This window comes from Gossypium hirsutum, chromosome A03 (genome assembly GCF_007990345.1).
Source record: "Gossypium hirsutum isolate 1008001.06 chromosome A03, Gossypium_hirsutum_v2.1, whole genome shotgun sequence".
Classification (NCBI taxonomy): domain Eukaryota; kingdom Viridiplantae; phylum Streptophyta; class Magnoliopsida; order Malvales; family Malvaceae; genus Gossypium; species Gossypium hirsutum.
In genome coordinates, this window is record NC_053426.1 from 29,474,158 (window position 1) to 29,494,237 (window position 20,080).

Sequence of the window (20,080 nt, forward strand, 5' to 3'; positions counted from 1 at the left end):
TCTTTTCTACCCAAAAGTAAAGATGGAGGAAACACCAAACTCCTGGGTTACTTTATACTACAGACATTTGAGGCTAAATTACAACTTAGCAATTTATGCTTCTAGGAGTTTAACTTTTCATTTGCTACTTTTGTTCATTTTAGCTTAATAAATTTTTAGTAACTTTTTAATAACTTTTTGCAAAGGTTATTTCAAGATCAATAAGGATTGAATGAATACAATCTAAATGTCAACAATATGATTGAGAATCCTAACCTTATGGGTCAATTCTATTAATTTCATTCTATATTCGCACAAAATTACAGACTATTTTCATCATTGGACATTCCTAAATTAGCTATCATGCAACCAACTCAACAATGCTATAACAAACAATTCAATATAATTACCCAAAATGCAAGAAATGTAAATGCTATGGCAATTCAATATATTTACTCAATAAAATGCATGTTGCACCCCCAAACCTAAGGGATGCAGTATCCTCAATGCATAAAAATAAAAATAACAAAATGTAATAAAAATTATTTAAGTAATAAAGGATAAAAAAAGACTCCTATGTTCACATGCTTGGCTGATGATAGTTGTGGTACTTTATTGCCTATGATCAACTTCTTTGCAATGTGCTTGTATCTTGGCTTTCGTTTGAGTGATTGAAGAGGTGGATCCTCATCTTCCTTGTTTGCCTCACTGATCTCATTAATGAAATGATTGATTTCTTTATCTTGAGCAGACATGTCTTCTACTAGTTCATGTTGAACAGCTTCTTTGCCTTTCTCAGTTGCTTCGGCAGCAGGGGTGGTTCCTCTTTGTGCTTATTCCTCACTCCCAATGGTCAAGGATTTTGTTTTCTCCGGAACCTTTCGCTTGCTTATCCTTTTTTAGCTTTTTTTTCCTTAGTTGCAGACTCTTCCTTTTCAGATGGAACTTCAACTGACTCTCGTTCATTGTAACCAGCTTCAGGAAGTGGTAACAATTCTTGGGGGAAAGAAGGGAAATCATGTATTGGTTTGGTGAAGTTCTATTGTTAAGCTCTCTTTAGCACAATATCACAAGTCTACACATAAGACCAATATAATGTCTACAACTCCTAAGTCTTTGTCATTGATTCAGCAGCCTGATATTGCTTTACTTCAAATAGGGACATGTGTTTTCCAGCTGCTCTTATCAGCGTAGCACACGGTTCTCAAAAAGGCTCTACAAAGTAGAGGCTTCTACTTGGGCAAAATACTTGGCAGTGGAAGTAGGTGCACTACATTGTTGATGTGGCCTTGGTGTTTCTACATAATGAACTTTGGCTAAAATAAATCGAAACATCCCACCCTTTTTAGGAGTAATGTTTTCATTAGCATGAAAGGGCACTTGAGCCACCCTACAAAGAGCTATGTAAGAGAAGGGTAGTTTAAGCTTCTCGAATTCTTATTTGTGCATCAGTGCACTTCATGAAAAATCACTCTTCCAACATTGATTTTTCTACCCATAATTATCTAGTGTAACAACAACATTTATTCTTAGTTGTAGTGTTATGAGTAGATAGCATTACTCGACTCTTCAAAAAATGATACTAGACTTTCCTGATGAGCTTCAAAGCAGTTATTTCAATCGTGTGACAGTCTTGACTTCAAACAATCCACCTAGTCCTTTCGACACATAAATCCTTCAGCACCTGGTTCAGACCTTCCACAGTGATGTTTTCAGCAAATGAGGTGTGCCCATCTTGAATAGAAACTAGCCCAAGTTGGGCTTTAATGTTGTCTTCATCCAAGGGAATTGATTTTCCTCTCACATAGATAAAGAGGTTATCATGGGAGTTCATATGGGCATAAAATTCCCAAACCACCTTTTCAAGGACATCATCTGGGTGCAGGAAAAAGATTTCCTATCCATGCTTCTTCACAATAGATAAGACTGACACGTCATAACCCATATGGGGCTTATCCTTGAACAAAAATACTTGTTCAAAATAGAAGGGTCTTTTTACTAAGTTGGTTTCATATTTTGAAGCTGCAATGTTAGTAAAAAATGTTTTAGGTTGGGTGGCACCGGCTTGAGAAGACTCAGCACCTTTGGAAGCATTTTTTATTCTGGCCATGGATGTTGTAGAATGAAAAGGATTGAATCAAAGGAAGTTGAATATCAATAAAGAGAGGTAAGGTAAGGTAAAGGAGGTGAAGGAATAAACAGTGAGTAAGTGTAGGTTAGTGGAAGAGGCGTTGACAGTTTTAGGGAGTTAATGGAGGTAGTGGAGTGAACGGCTCAATAAACTTACGGTGTAAGTATCTAGACAACTTGAGGGGCAAAATAAAAAGAGTTTTGGAGGGAAATCCTAGGGTGACAAACCCTAAAAAAATTTGTGAACATCTTCTTAGGCTTCTGAAGTAACTAGAAAGGGCTAACTATCCATATTGTTTTTCCCTGGTCTTGTCTCTATTTTTCAACCTACATGTTGCACTTGGTGCATTGTTCAGTTATCTCGAAGTTGTAGTTCACTTTTGAATTGCCATGGCAAATTGATACTACCTCTATCATTACTGGTACCCTTTTTTTTCTTCTGAATTTTCTACAAAAGTTGTACACTACAAAATTAATAACCAAATTTGAAAATGACATTAGATAATTGAAATAAAAATGTAAAAATTAAATTAAATTAAACAATAGGAAAAGAGTAAAAAGATAGAGAAAAAGAAAAGAGATGTTGGACTTAGACATCTCTAAGATCAACGGCTTGCTTGTCTCGATCCATTTGAACACCCTAATAGTGCTTTAAATGTTGGCCATTAACCTTAAAAGTTGCTCCAGTTTTGTTGTCGTGGATGTCAACTATTCCATAGGGATAAGTCTTGATAACCTCTAAAAGACCTGACCACCTTGATCAGCTTGCCAGGAAACAACTTCAATTGTGAGTTGAACGGCAACACCTTTTGCCTATATTCACATTTTCTAGGTATAATCCTATTGTCATGCCATCTCTTGGTTTGATCTTTATAGATCCTTGCATTCTCATAAGCCTGAGCTCTAAATTCCTCCAATTCATTCAATTCTAACAGTCTTTGATGCCCAGCAACTGTCCAATCCAATTCACTTTTTAATAGCCCAAAATGCCTTGTACTCTTACACAACGGAAAGGTGACATGGCTTTTCATGCACAAGATTAAAAGGCGACATTCTTAATGGTGTTTTAAGGGCAGTACGATAAGCCCACAAGGCTTCGTCTAGTCACAAAGACCAGTCCTTTCGATTTGGATTCACTACCTTTTCCAGGATCTATTTAATCTCCCTATTAGAAATCTTATCCTATCCATTTGTTTGTAGGTGATAAGTTGTGGCAATTTTGTGCTTTACACCATACCTGTTTATAGTATTAGCAACCAGTTTATAGTCAAAGTGTGACCCTTCATCGTTGATGATTGCTCGAGGTGTACCAAATCTAGTGAAAATGTTCGTGTGCAAAAATTCCATCACAGACGTGGCATCATTAGTGAGGAAGGCTACAACTTCTATCCACTTGGAAACATAATCGACTACTACTAGAATATATAGGTTGTTAAATGATGGTGGAAAGGGGCCCATGAAGTCAATTCCCCATTCATCAAATAACTCAACCTCTAGAATGCTTTGTAGTGCATTTCTTGTCTTCTTGAAATGTTGTATGTTATTTGACATTGATCACATGTGTTATAAAACTGCTGGGCATCATTAAATAAACTTAGCCAATAGAATCCCGACTAAAGCACCTTAGCAGTAGTTCTCATCATTCTAAAATGGCATCCATAAGGTGACAAATGGCAGTGTTGCAACATGTTATGTATTTCATCATCTGGGACACAATTTTTGATTGATCAACACACTAATTGAACAAGAAAGGTTCATCCCATTAGTAATAGCATGCATCATGAAGGAATTTCCTCTTGCCTTGGCTATTAAGATCAAATGGCAGCAAACCACTTACCAGGAAATTTACTACATCAGCATACCATGGTAATGCTATAGCAGCCAACAACTTTTCATCAGGAAAGTCATCCTCAATAGGCTTATCATTTTCATCCTCATTCCCAGCTTCTAACCTGGATAGATGGTCTGCTACTTAATTCTCTGTACCCTTCTTGTCTCTAATTTCCAAGTCAAATTCTTGTAGTAAAAGAATCCACCCAATCAATCTCAATTTCGTATCTTTCTTAGCTAACAAATATTTAATTGTAGAGTGATCAGTGTAGTCTATAACTACAGTGCCTACTAGATATGATCTAAACTTATTAAATGCAAACATAGTAGCCAGTAATTCCTTTTCAATTATAGTGTAATTGAGTTGTGCTTCTGTTAGAGTACAGCTGGAATAATAAATAGCATGAAATATCTTACCTGACCTTTGTCCAAGCACCACTCCAACAACAAAGTCATTGGCATCACACATAAGTTAAAATGATACTGACCAATTCGGGGCTACAACAATTGGAGCAGCCACCAATCGTTCCTTCAGTTCTTCAAAAGAAAATCGACACGCTTCATCAAAGATAAGTGATTTATTTTTCTCCAATAGGGCACACAAAGGCTTTGAGTTCTTAGAAAAGTCCTTGATGAATCGTCTATAAAATCTTGCATGTCCCAAGAAACTCCTAATCCTTTTTACACTTGTTTGTGGTGGTAGCTTCTTAATCACTTCGATCTTTGCCTTATCAACTTCGATTCCATTTTTAGAGACCTTGTGCCCTAAGCGATGCCTTCTCTTACCATAAAGTGGTACTTCTCCCAATTTAAGACAAGGTTAGTCTCCTCACACTATTCAAGCACTAATTCTAAGTTGTGTAGGCGTCCTTTGAAGTCATTCCCAAATACTGAGAAGTCATCCATAAACACTTCAAGTAACTTTTCTACCATATCCGAGACCATTGACATCATGCACCTTTGGAATGTTGTTGGGACATTACACAGACCAAAAGGCATACGCCTGAAGGCAAATGTACCATATGGATAGGTGAATGTACTTTTCTCTTTATCTTCTGAGGTAATTGCAATATGATTATAACCAGATTATCCATTTAAGAAGGAATAGAAGTCCATTCTAGCAAATCAATCTAACATTTGGTCGATGAAAGGAAATGGTAAATGATCTTTCCTTGTAACCCTATTGAGCTTGCGATAGTCCATGTAGACACGCCATCCTATTACAATTCTTGTAGGTATAAGCTCATTGTTGTGGTTACTGACCACAGTGACACCCCCTTTTTTATGACACATTGAACTGGACCCACCCAAGTGCTATCAGAGGTTGGGTAGATGATACTAGCATCCAGCCATTTCATTATTTCCTTCTTCACCACTTCTTTCATGATAGGGTTTAACCTCCTCTGTTTCTCAATAGAATTACTGTGGTAATCTTCCAGCAAGATTTTCTATATCCAAATTGTTGGGCTAATTTCCTTTATATCTGTGATTGACCATCCTAGAGCCTTTTTGAATTTCTTGAGCACAGCTAGCAATTGGACTTCTTGCTCATACGTTAAGTCAGCAGACACAACTACAGGGAGTGTGTATCTTTACCTAGATAAGGATGCTTAAACTGTACAGGGAGGGGCTTTAGCTCTAAGGTGGGTGGTTTATCTATGGATGGTTTTAGAGAACTAAAAGTTTGAGCACATAAGTCTAGGGTGTCGAACCTCTTTCTAGACATGTCTATAACCATTTTGGATTCCATCAGCTCATTGTAGTATCCTAATGGCTCTTCATCATCACTTTCAACTGAATTTGCTGCATCATTTTCCTTATTATGCTATTCTTTTTCAAATTTTTCTTCCACCACAGAGTCTAGCAAATTGAGAACCTGACATTCTCCAACATCATTAGCACATTTTAGCACCTTGAAGGTATTAAATGTGATCTATTGATAATTCACTCTCATGGTTAATTATCCCTTCTGAACATCGATAACAGTACTACAAGTTGTAAGGAAAGGTCTACCCAAAATAATAGGCACATCTTTATCAGCCTCACAATAATAGGGAAATGCACATATCTACCTTCACGAGGACATTTTCTATTTTACATTCTAGATGAGCATATGACTGATCTACCAATTGCAAGGTCACAGTGGTAGATCGTGCTTCACCAATTCCCAGCTTTTTGAACACACACAAAGGCATAAGGTTTATTCTCGCTCCTAAATTAAATAAAGCATTTCAACCATATTGGTTACCAATTGAGCAAGGTATTGTGAAGCTCCTTGGATCTTTTAACTTTGGAGGTAGTTTATTTATGAGCATGGTAGTGCACCCTGCAATTAGTGCTATTGTTTCAAATTCTCCTAGTCATCTCTTCTTCAAAAGTATGTCTTTCATAAACTTAACATAGTTAGGCATATGCTCCAATGCTCCAATGCTTCCACCAAAGGTATATTGATATGGAGTTGCTTTAGGACATCCAAGAATCATCTCAATTGTTGGTCTTGTTTGTGATTTTGGAAACGTTGAGGAAATGGTGGAGGTGGGTGAACATCAGGTAGTAGAGCGTTTTTGCTTGGGCATTATGTCCATCTGAGCTATCTGAGTTTGCTTCAACATTGTTGGCCACAGCTTTCTCATTTTGGAGCTCGTCTTGGGTTGTGTAGAATTTTTTTATTATCAGGTATTGAGCTTGTAGCTTCAACCACAACATTCTTGTCAGCTCTATCTAACTGTGTACCACTTCTTAAGGTGATAGCTTTATAATGTTCTTTCCCATGTGGTATTGCATTCTCTATATCACTGGGTAAGGTCCCTTGTGTTCTCGAGTTCAATGCATTCATTATTTGTCCAACTTGATTCTCTAAAGCTCGTAGAGATGATGCTTGGCTCTAAATCACAACATAATTTTTTGCCATATACTTTTTCAATAGAGACTCAATATATAATGATGATGATGATGTCTATCCTTGTTGAACCCGTTGTTGAGGTTGTAGAGATTGATTAAAACAATATAGGGCATTCATAGCATTGGGTCCGACAGTTGTGTTGGAATTTCTAGCTCCTTGATTGCTCCATCCAAAGTTTGGGTGTTTCTTCCAACCAAGGTTATGCGTGTTCAGGTAAAGGTTGTTCATCCTGTTTAATTACCCATATAATAGATAGATGTTGGGTTCAAGGGACATTTTTCAAATACATGATCCTCACCATAGTAAATGCAAGATAAACTAGTTGCCTTCAACTCTTTCTAGTCACTAGGTTTCTGCATAGTCTTTATCATATTTGTAACATCCCAAAATAGGGCCTAAATGGAATAGTGGTTGGGAAACCACGAATTCAAGGTCAAAAAAAAATTATTTTGATTAAGTTTTAAGGTTTATTCATTGATTGAATAATTGTGTGAAAATTTCGTGAAGAAATTTTATGTATAAGTGCTTAATTTGATAATTAAGACTAAATTGTAAAATTAACAAAATGTGTGTTCTAGATAATAAAGGGGATTTAACTGAAATGGTTTCTTAAAGTGGAGTTACTAATTTAGTAATTACACCATTATATTTAAGTTTGGATAAAAATGGGCAAGAATAGGACAAATTTGAAAGAAAATCCTTTAAGGGCATTTTGGTCATTTAGTAATTAGAAGAATTAAAAGGGAAAATAAAGCCAAAATTGGTTCATCTTCTTCATGGAGGCCGAATATAGCATGGGGGAAGCCATGGTTAGGGTTTCCAAGCTTTCCAAGCTCAATAATCCCAAAAATTGGGATTTGGACCTAGAACGAGAGAAAAACCAAAAATTGAGAAAGTTGGTAAAATGGTCGTTTTGGTATCGCGGTAAGTTCATATGTTTAATAAGCATTTAATTATGCATATTTAAATGATAAATTGATATTTTGGCCATAGATACTTTAGTATTTAGTTTCAGATATAATGATTAATGTTCGATAATAATTCGATATTGGAAAGAGAACTTGTATAATTTATATGTAAGACCATATTTTGTATTATGGCTTTGTATGATAACAAGAAAGTTTTGACTAGCATAGTTTGATGAGAATAAGTTAAGTTGATGATATGTGAGATTGTGAATGTAAGTATGTAAGTCGAGTAGCATTTTATTATTATGCAATTATTGTTATTAGTATTGTTATTACTGAGTTATTCAACTAACCTTGAGAATTTGAGCAAGTATGTTTCAACTATGACTTGACAAGGCATTGATATCTCAAAGTCCATGGTTGTACCATGGCAGTTAAGGAAGAATTGACAGAAAAGTACATGTTCATAACATGGCATTTAAGGAGGAATTAATGGTTAAGGATACCATGTAAGACCATGTCAAGATATGGCATTGGTAAGGCAAGGATCCCGTGTAAGACCATGCCAAGACATGGCATCAGCGTTGATTAAGGACTCCATGTAAGACCACATCAACATGTGGCTTTGGCACTAAGACAAGGATACGATGTAAGACCATGTTTGGAACATGGCATTTGGTAAGACAAGGATACCCTGTAAGACCATGTTTGGAACATGGCATTTGGTAGGATAAGGATATCATGTAAGACCATGCCAAGGCATGGCATTAAAAAGTTCTATAAGGCAAGGAAATCATGTAAGACCATGCCAAGGCATGGCATTGAAAAGTTCTATAAGGTAAAGAAAGCAGTAAGACCATGTCAAGACATGGCATTGATTAGTTACTATAAGGCAAAGGTCCCATGTAAGACCATGCCAAGGCATGGCCTTGGTGAGTTCATAAGGTAAGGATATCACGTAAGACCATGTCTAGACATGGCAATGGTAAGTTCAAAATGGAAAAGGTTCCCGAGTAATCCAAAGAGTAAGTTAAAGAAACGACAAGGTGAGAACATGAAGAAAGAGTACAGGTATGCATTTAAGGCTTATTTAATATTGAGATTGTAAGTAATTGAGATTACCAAGTATTAAGTAAGTGATAAGTTTTCAGTTATGCATGTGACACTTTATGACATGATTGGAAATATGCCTATATTATGAAAGAGTACTCATGTGTTAAGTGAGATGTTGCAGGTTGTAAGCATGCTACTAAGTAAGGTGCCTTTTGTATTCTAAGCCTTTGGTAAGGTTACCGATGAGTAATATGGGAAAGTAAGAACTAAACATTATTTAAGCAAATTATGACTGCATAGTAGTAAGCTAAATTGATTGCTAATGCTTATTATTTTACTTGTGAACTTACTAAGCTTTATAAGCTTACTTCTTTCACTTTCACATGTTTCAAATTACTTAAAAGCAAGCTTAGGTTGGAGGTCATCGGAGATCACTTCACACTATCAACTATCAAGTTACCAAATGGGTATCTTCGTTTACAACCGTTCTATTTTATGGCATGTATAGGGACTTAGCCATTTTGGGTGTTTGTCTTTATGATATGGCTAAAGAATGGTATGTAAATATTTGATAATGATTAGCTATTGAAATGGATAATAAAGAACATCTTTCGGTGTTATGTATGTCTAAATGGTAGTTAATACAAAGAAATCATGAAAAAGTGAAATTAGCATTAAAACAGTATTGAACAGCATCAGTGACGTGATCTTGAAAATCACCAAGAATAGTTGAAATGGAATCAAGTGATGAATGAGAGATATAATTAAAGCTTATTGAGTCTATTTTCATATGAAAGAAACATAATAAGCAAAAGAAGTGTATATTAAGGGATATTTTAATTTTAGTGAGATAGGGTCAGCGTAATTTATGAATCCCCTATTCTAACTTTATAAATTCACTAAAAATTGTACAAAAATAGTTAGGAGTTATATTTTATATTTATAGATTCCTTAGTGAATCTACTTTCAAGAGAAACAAACGGCATGGTTATTTTAATTCTGTACATGGAGAAAATTGATTCGTAGTGAGGATAGGTCAAAGTAGTCAAAAAGTACAATAGGGGAAACTTTAACTAATAAAATGTGCTAATTGACTAGACCAAAAATACTAGAAAAAAAATTAGTAATAAGATATATGAGTCTAGTTTTAGATAAATTTCACAAATTTAAATTTTGAGTTTTGTGACTCGAGTTATGATTTATTTAGTGTCTATGATGCAGGTGGGCAGTTTTATAAGGAATGATGAAATAAATTGTTTTGATTTGTCTGAGTATTCGGAAAATTTTTAATGTTCCCGATTTGGTCCCGAACCGTTTGAATTGCATGTTTTAGGGTCTCGAGGGCCCTTTTTAGGGACATATTGAATGAATGTAAATTAATTAATTTTAAAAGCAAATTTTATGCCCCGGATTAGTAAGTTAAGTCAGGTAACGCCTCATGCTCGACTCCGGCGATGGTCTCGGGTAAGGAGTGTTACATTTCTTGGTATCAGAGCAAAGGGTTAATTGGTTCTCAGAATATTCAGTATGAGTAAGAGTCTAGCTATACATGCCATATTGAACTATGATAGTGTGACGACTCCCGACCCAGATATAAAATGTTTTGTCAGACAGATGTGCACTCCAACTGAGCTAAGTTTGATAGTACAGATAGTATGTTTATGATGAGTAGAGGCTCATAAAATGTAAGAATAATGGTTCATCATGTTTATGTGATAATGAATAAATTGTGAATAAGAATTGTTCAGGAAATATGAAAGATGAGATAAGATGAAAGGAAAGTTTATATTGAGATAAGTGTTCATGTTAAATTGGCATTTGTATGATGCTATATGTATAACTAGAGAAGTTAAGTGAATGCTATGAGTAATTTTACTCGAGATTTATGAATGCATGTATAAGTGCGTTAATTTGCATAAGATGATCATTAAGTCATTGCATTATGAACGTGCATGTTAAGTTGCTTGAAGAAAATTGTATAATTATAATAATATTTTAATATGATGAGTGTTAAATTATATGCATGAGTATGTAAGAGGTAAGTCAGAGGTGTTACAACCTCACCCCTTATCAGAAAGGTAATTCAGAATGAGATTTCATGAAATTCAGATTGAATAGGCTAAAGTGGAAAACTAAAGAGTTCAATGATAGATTTATTGACGATGTAATCAGAGTCGAGAGTGATTTAGCAAATGAACACAGTTGCATAAAGGATGTCAGGTTAATAATAAAATCATCCGAATAACTAAAATGTCACAATAAAAGAAAGGTCAGGCTCAGCTAATGCACTCATTCAAGTATGATGTGTAAGGTATATGATTGCTAGATTTCTTTCGAATAAATCCCAACTGTGAATGGGATAATGCGAATTCAGTAATGACAGAATTAGTCAAAGGAATAATAATTGAGTCGTATTAATAGTTGAATGTAGAGTTTATAGTTGAGAAATTATAGAAAAATATTTTTCGACTATTATATGTGTACATTTACTTTCAAAGATATATATAAATATATGTAGGATCATAGATGCAATTCCTGTAGTATTAGAATGTTAGTTAAATTTACAAACAGATGAAAGCATTATAGTTTGTTTGAGCTGTGATTTATATTGCTCTATCTATTCCAGTTTTCTACTTCAGCATACAGATGGAAGGTTGACAGTAAGATCTGTATGATGTTAGTGATTTGTATTGTTAACTATTGCTTAATGAAAGTAAAGGAAAATTTTATGGCTTCTGTCATAGTTATTCCCAATGCTTGTGAGTATTATCCTTTCCTTTTGGAAATTTTCTGAGATGCTATTGAACCTTAACTGTTCTACATGAGATGTGGTTACCAGGAATTCTGTGTAGCTCCATGTTTTGAGATTTATTATCTCAGTTTTATTAATAAATTACTGTTCAAAGTATCATCCATGAGACATTAGCAGAAAATGCTCTATTGATGAAAATGCTTTCTTCTTATTATGAGTATGTTTATGATGATTACGAGTTCAGGCCTGATAATGAAAGTACAGAGGTATAGTTATCAGAGGTATAAAGATTCTGCTTTTGTACTGGTTGTTATTAAAATTTGTGTTTAAATCTCTCAGATGATCAGGATGTTTTATTTTCACCCGGGACATTGTTTACTAAAGTAATTGAGAAGTCAGTCTTATTATGGTATTATGATTTTGAGTGGTATAAGTATTGTAGCCTCAGTGTAGTTTAGTTCAGACATGTGTATTGATTTTCATTTTTCGCATAATCTTGATATACATATCAGTGAGTTAAAGATCGAATGCTATGTTCTTTCGAGTTATGCAGTAATAATGATTTGTGATTAGCTCTTTGAAGAAATCACGACAGAATGTATGTTTGAGATATCATGATAGCATAGAGAAGAATAGTTTTTGAAAAGTTATTGTCTTTTAGGTGAGACTGATTCAGTTGAGCAGTTGATTGAGTTATATGTATGTTTTAGAGGTAAATGCTGATTTTTCATGTATAAATAGATAAATGACCCGAGTAAATAGTACATATTCTAGAGGTTATGGTACAGAGTTGTATACGCATATCCGAATGGTTGCATCAAAGGTATATTTTTGCAAATCCAAGTTGCTTGATTGTTAAAGTTCTCATTGTATGAAGTTTAGTTTGGCTTGAATTCATGCTAATAAAGTATAAACAGTTTAAGATATTGACAATTGAAGTATCCATTATGATTCAGCTTGGTTTGAATAAAGAGTTTATGGTTTCTAGAAATGTGTTAATGAGAAATCAAGAGATTTTGCAACAGTTATGATGCCTAGCACAGTGATAATTATTTGATTATTTGAAAAGTACAGAGATGGATGATAACTTGATTTAGTTATACTAGTAAGAGTGTGAAATGTTATGTACCAGACTTTGAATCCGATACCTGAACTTTTAGAGAGTTAAAGTTGATTTTCAAGTATCTCAGAAGCTATTACAGTTAGTATTGATGTTTGTGTGAAAATGTGAGGGTATTTCGAAGAATTGTGCAACAGAATTAGCATTATCACTGAAAGGTTAAATGAGCTATGGTTGATTGCTCAAAGAAGTTTGCATATTCTTCTCAGTATGAATGAGTTTTCTACTGAAGGATTATCTGAGTTATTCATTTTGAGGTTGTTAATTCATTCAGAGTGTAAATTTTAGTTGTTATGGTTGGAAATCCAAGGTTGCACCGTGACTTCAAAAGAAAGCTACAGTAAGTTTTGACCATGAGATTGCTAAATGTTACTGCATGTCACCTTTGTACTGATAGTTGAATTGAGGAAGAGAAATTCTCAGAATTAAATTGAGTAGAAAGGATTAGAGAAAAGTGAAAATTAATTATAGAAATCAGAGACAGATTATCAAAAATTGTATACAAAATCGAAAGGTAAGAATATTGACACTCAAAAGAGAAACAAGTATTTTTTTTAAGTACCTTAATGGCAGAGAATTTCCATTTTGGTTTCATCAGAGAGTATGAGGTTAATGATGAAATAAGGTCAGTTACTTATCAGTAGGTATTCCAGTTCAAAGCCTTAGTTTAAGAAGTAAAATTCGGGTATGCTAAGGCTAAATGAGAATTTGAAAGTGTTGCTGGAAATCAATTTCGAATCTATTTGTAGGTAAGATTTTCGAGGATGAAAATCCCTAAAGGGGGAGAACTGTAACATCCCAAAATAGGGCCTAAACGGAATAGTGGTTGCGAAACCACGAATCCAAGGTCAAAAAATTATTCTGATTAAGTTTTAAGGTTTCTTCATTGATTAAATAATTGTGTGAAAATTTCGTGAAGAAATTTTATGTATAAGTGCCTAATTTGATAATTAGGACTAAATTGTAAAATTAACAAAATGTGTGTTCTAGATAATAAAGGGGATTTAATTGAAATGGTTCTTAAAGTGGAGGTCCTTATTTAGCAATTAGACCATTATATTTAAGTTTGGACAAAAATGGGCAAGAATAGGACAAATTTGAAAGAAAAGCCTTTAAGGGCATTTTGGTCATTTAGTAATTAAAAGAATTAAAAATGGAAAATAAAGCCAAAATTGGTCCATCTTCTTCATGGAGGCCGAAAATAGCATGGGGGAAGCCATGGTTAGGGTTTCCAAGCTTTCCAAGCTCAATAATCCCGGAAAGTGAGATTTGGACCTAGAACGAGAGAAAAACTGAAAATTGGGAAAGTTGGTAAAATGGTCGTTTTGGTACCAAGGTAAGTTCATATATTTAATAAGCATTTAATTATGCATATTTGAATGATAAATTGATATTTTGGCTATAGATACTTTAGTATTGAGTTTCAGATATAATGATTAATGTTCGATAATAATTCGATATTGGAAAGAGAACTTGTATAATTTATATGTAAGACCATATTTTGTATTATGGCTTTGTATGATAACAAGAAAGTTTTGACTAGCATAGTTTGATGAGAATAAGTTAAGTTGATGATATGATGAGATTGAGAATGTAAGTTTGTAAGTCGAGTAGCATTTTATTATTATGCAATTATTGTTATCAGTGTTGTTATTATTGAGTTATGCAACTAACCTTGAGAATTTGAGCAAGTATGTTTCAACTATGACTTGACAAGGCATTGATATCTCAAAGTCCATGGTTGTACCATGGCAGTTAAGGAAGAATTGACAGAAAAGTACATGTTCATAACATGGCATTTAAGGAGGAATTGACGGTTAAAGATACCATGTAAGACCATGTCAAGATATGGCATTGGTAAGGCAAGGATCCCGTGTAAGACCATGTCAAGACATGGCATCAGCGTTGATTAAGGACTCCATGTAAGACCACATCAACATGTGGCTTTGGCACTAAGACAAGGATACGATGTAAGACCATGTTTGGAACATGGCATTTGGTAAGACAATGATACCCTATAAGACCATGTTTGGAACATGGCATTTGGTAGGATAAGGATATCATGTAAGACCATGCCAAGGCATGGTATTGAAAAGTTCTATAAGGCAAGGAAATCATGTAAGACCATGCCAAGGCATGGCATTGAAAAGTTCTATAAGGTAAAGAAAGCATGTAAGACCATGTCAAGACATGGCATTGATTAGTTACTATAAGACAAAGGTCCAATGTAAGACCACGCCAAGGCATGGCCTTGGTAAGTTCATAAGGTAAGGATATCACGTAAGACCATGTCTAGACATGGCAATGGTAAGTTCAAAATGGAAAAACGTTCCCGACTAATCCAAAGTGTAAGTTAAAGAAAAGACAAGGTGGGAACATGAAGAAAGAGTACAGGTATGCATTTAAGGCTTATTTAATATTGAGATTGTAAGTAATTGAGATTATCAAGTATTAAGTAAGTGATGAGTTTGTAGTTATGCTTGTGACACTTTATGACATGATTGGCAATATGCCTATATTATGAAAGAGTACTCATGTGTTAAGTGAGATGTTGCAGGTATGTAAGAAAGCTATTAAGTAAGGTGCCTTTTGTATTCTGAGCCTTTGGTAAGGTTACCGATGAGTAAAATGGGAAAGTAAGAACTAAACATTTATTTAAGCAAATTATGTCAGCATAGTAGTAAGCTAAATTGATTGCTAATGCTTATTATTTTACATGTGGACTTACTAAGCTTTATAAGCTTACTTCTTTCACTTCCCCATGTTTCAGAGTACTTAAAAGCAAGCTCGGGTTGGAGGTCGTCAGAGATCACTTCACACTATCGACTATCAAGTTACCAAATGGGTATCTTCGTTTACAAACATTCTAGTTTATGGCATGTATAGGAACTTAGCCATTTTGTGTGTATGTCCTTATGATATGGCTAAAGAATGGTATGTAAATATTTGATAATGATTAACTATTGAAATGGCTAATAAAGAACATGTTTCATTGTTATGTATGCCTAAATGGTAGTTAATACAAAGAAATCATGAAAAAGTGAAATTAGCATTAAAACAGTATTGAACAGCAGCAGTGACGTGATCTTGAAAAATCACCAAGAATATTAGAAATCGAATTAGGTAATGAATGAGATATAGAATTAAAGCCTATTGAGCCTATTTTCATATGAAAGAAACAGACTAAGCAAGCGAAGTGTATATTAAGTGATATTTGAATTTTAGTGAGACAGGGTCAGAGCAATTTCTGAATCCCCTGTTCTGACTTTATAAATTCACTAAAAATTGTTCAAAAATAATTAGGAGTTATATTTTATATTTCTAGCTTCCTTAGTGAATATATTTTCAATAGAAACAAATAGTATGTTTATGTGAATTCTGTACAGGGAGGAAATTGATTCGTAGTGAGAAGAGGTCAAAGTAGTCCAACAGTGCAACAGAGGAAACTTTAACTAATAAACTATACTAATTGGCTAGACAAAAAATTCTAGAAAAAAATTAGTAATAAGATATATGAGTTTAGTTTCAGGGAAATTTCACAAATTTGAATTTTAAGTTTTGTGACTCGAGTTATGATTTATTTAGTGACTATGACGTAGGTGGGCAGTTTTATAAGGAATAATGAAATAAATTGTTTTGATTTGTCTAAGTATTCCGAAAATTTTTAATGTTCCCGGTTTGGTCCTGAACTGTTTCAATTGCATGTTTTAGTGTCTCGAGGGCCCTTTTTAGGGAAATATTGAATGAATGTAAATAAATTAATTTTAAAAGTAAATTTTATGCCCCGAATTAGTAAGTTAAGTCAGGTAACGCCTCATGTTCGACTTCGACGACGGTATCGGGTAAGGGATGTTACAATATTAGCTAAGGAGGATACCTGAGTAGTGAGCGAGGTAATAGCATCGAGTTCAAATGATCCAACCACTCTCTTTCCAGTCCCAACTCTCATTGTGGGGTATTGATAATCATTGTTCGTAATTCTATCCAATATTTCATAGACTTCTTTGTAAGACTTGTCCAATAGAGTGCCATTTGCAGAAGCATCAACCACCATATGTTTCTGTGCATTTAATCCATTATAGAACATCTCCATTTAGGTCCAATGTTGAAATCCATGCATAGGAAATTTCCTAAGCAAGTCCTTAAACCTTTCCCATATTTCATACAGTGTCTCATCCTTTAGTTGCCTAACGGATATTATGTCATATCTCAATTTAGCATTCATATTTGGTAGGTTGTATCGCAGAAAAAATCTCTAACACAAATCATTCCATGATTCGACTGTTCCAAATGGTAGAGCATTAAACCATGTATGAGCACGATCTCTTAAAGAGTAAGGAAACAAATTGTGTTTTAAAGCATCCTCAAGAACACCTTGTTGTCTGAATGAATCACATACCTTCAAGAAAAGTCTCAATTGTAGCCTAGGATTTTTAGTTGGCAGACCACCAAACTGATCAATCGATTGAAGCATGTGAAACATGACAGGTTTCAACTAAAAAAGAGGAGCTTAGATCTATGGCCTGACTATACTAGGGTTCAGGTCATCTAGAATGGAAACTACATGCTCATGAATAGGTCTATCCCTATCATTAAACATCTAAGCTATACGCAGATTACCATTCTAACCTCCTTGATTTTGGCTATCTTGATTGTTATCCCCTTGATTCATTGGTCGTTGTTTTCATCTTCTTCTAAGCAAAGTTCTTTCAATTTTCAAATCTAAAGGATATAATTCTTTAATAAGAATGCCTCTATGCATAAAGCTAATACAAACTTGTAAGGGTCATAAAACAAACAACTTAAAAATTGAAACCAAAAACGAAATTGCAATAATAAAAGTGAAAGTTACCAATTGTCAGTCCCCGACAACGACGCTAAAAACTTGTCGCGAGTGAAATGATATGCGTGAGTGTACAAGTATACACGTCGAATCAAGAAATAGAGTGATGAATGGCTATTGTTCCCATGAGGATTGGATATGTTCACTTTGTTTAAATTATTGCTATTGATTTGTACTAACATTAAAATTGGGGTTAACATAATGGGAATGAAAGTAAATAAAAATATTAGCATATCAAGCAAATGCAACAACTCAAAACACATGAACCATGAACCGTGGTAAGGTAGGAATATTAACAATGGAGGCTGAGACTACTCAGAGATTTGTTACAACTGCCATGACATTATTATGGTAACTATTACTGCTTGATTGGGTTAGTCAATGGCTTAGCTCTATCGAAAGAAATGCCTAATATCGCTAATCCTAAATTGTAATATCCTGATTTTGGGCCTAGTCGGAATAGTGGTTTCGTGACCACAAAATCCGAGATAGAAATAATTATTTTATGATTAGTTTGAGGTCTATAATATTATTGCATGATTGTGTGAAAATTTGTGAAGAAATTTTATGCATAAAGTGCTTAAATTGAAATTAGGGACTAAATCGAATAATTTGTAAAACTTGCATTCTAGAAGTTTCTAGTATGAAATTGTTTTGAAATATTAATTAGGAGGTCTTAAATAGTAATTTTTCCAATTTCTAAGTCTATGGACAAAAATTGGACATGGATGGAATTTTTGGAAAGTTTAGTAGTAAGGGCATTTTGGTCATTTAGGGGTAAAATGAATTAAAATACAAAATTAAAAGTCAATTTTGCTCATCTTCAACCCCATGGCCGAATATAGCAAAGAGAAACCATGGCTAGGGTTCTTCAAGCTTCCAAGCTCGATTGTAAGTCCGTTCTAGCCTCGTTTTTAATGATTTTTACATTTTTGGAGTCACGGTAGCTCGATTAAGCTTATGCTAGCAATAATTCAACCTAGGGTTCATATTTGGAAAAATACCCACAGGTGAAATTTGTGTATTTTGGTATTTTATGATAGAATATGAGGTTTTAAATTATGTTAGACAACTTGTGCTACTCGGTTTTAAGCGAAAACTAGCAAAAGGGTTAATCGGTAAAAATACCTAATAGTCATAAGTACATGTTAGAGTGAGAATTTGATGTTGCCATAGAAGGGAAAATGATCAGCATGTCATAAAACATAAGAAAATAGGCTGAAGTTTAATTTACGAGCTTTGGGGAAAAAGTGTAAATATGCAAAAGTTTAGGGGCAAAACTGTAATTTTTCCAAAATATGATTTTGGGTCAATTTGAATAATGTGAGTCCTCATTAGACTATATTTTAAATGATAGAGCAAGGAAAACTAAAATTCAGGCTAAAATGGGGAAAATACCAAGTTGTGGACGAAATGGTAAAAGTAGCCATTTTCGCATACGAGGTAAGTTAATGTGTAAATGTAGTAACATAATTGTCATTTTAAGCAATTTAATATTGTTTATATGATATGATGCTGATAATTATCATGAAATATTATGCTTTGTGGTTATTGTTGAATAATATGTAATTATGTGAATTACTTGATGAGTATGAACTATCACCGAAGTATCAATTTCGATATTCCATGGAAGATGGCAAAGATGTGTGATCAAGGAAAACGCCCGTTTGAACCTTAGGAATAGATTAGGATACAAGTGACATGTCACTAGGATGTTTTGGGCATCCGAACTCGTTGAGTTGAGTCCGAGTTCACTTATGGATGCAAATGTCTGAACTCGTTGAGTTGAGTCCGAGTTCGAGAGATGTAACTAGGCATCCGAGCTTGTTGAGTTGAGTCCGAGTTCACTTATGGATGCGAATGCCCGAGCTTGTTGAGTTGAGTCCGACTTCACTTATGGGCGGGTTACATGGTAGCTTGGCTACATATGTAGCACTTATGTGCAAACTTTCCATGTATCCGAATTATATTCCGATGTGTTCAACGGGTAAAATTCTACTCAAGCGGAGGAGTACTCGAGATGAAAGGGACGTATTGGTAAGTGTTGTGAAATGAATACTTTGAACAGGTATAACAACAATATGGTAAGATGATAAATGAAAATGTGATATGAATGTCTCGGTGATGATTATGCAAATGATGTTTTATGTTTGCTTATATAGTTATGTTACTTGCTATTTGCATGTGAACTTACTAAGCATTTATGCTTACTCCCTCCTTTTCATTCCTTGTAGTGTTGACAAGCCAACTCGGAAATCGAAAACGGTCGGAGGCACGCTCACACTATCTGTATACCATCTTGGCATAATGGCTTGTATATTTTGAGTATGGCATGTATAGCATTATAATCATTTTGTGTATATGGTCTTATGATATGGTTATTGAGTAGTTGGAAATGCTTGGTAATGATTAGCCATTGGAATGGCTAATCATGATCATATTTGGTGTTATGTATGCTAAATTGCTAGCTAATCCATGGAAACCATGAAATAGGTAAAATTTACCATAAAATAGATTCAGACAGCAGCAGTGACGTGAGTTTGAAAAATCACTAAAAATAGTA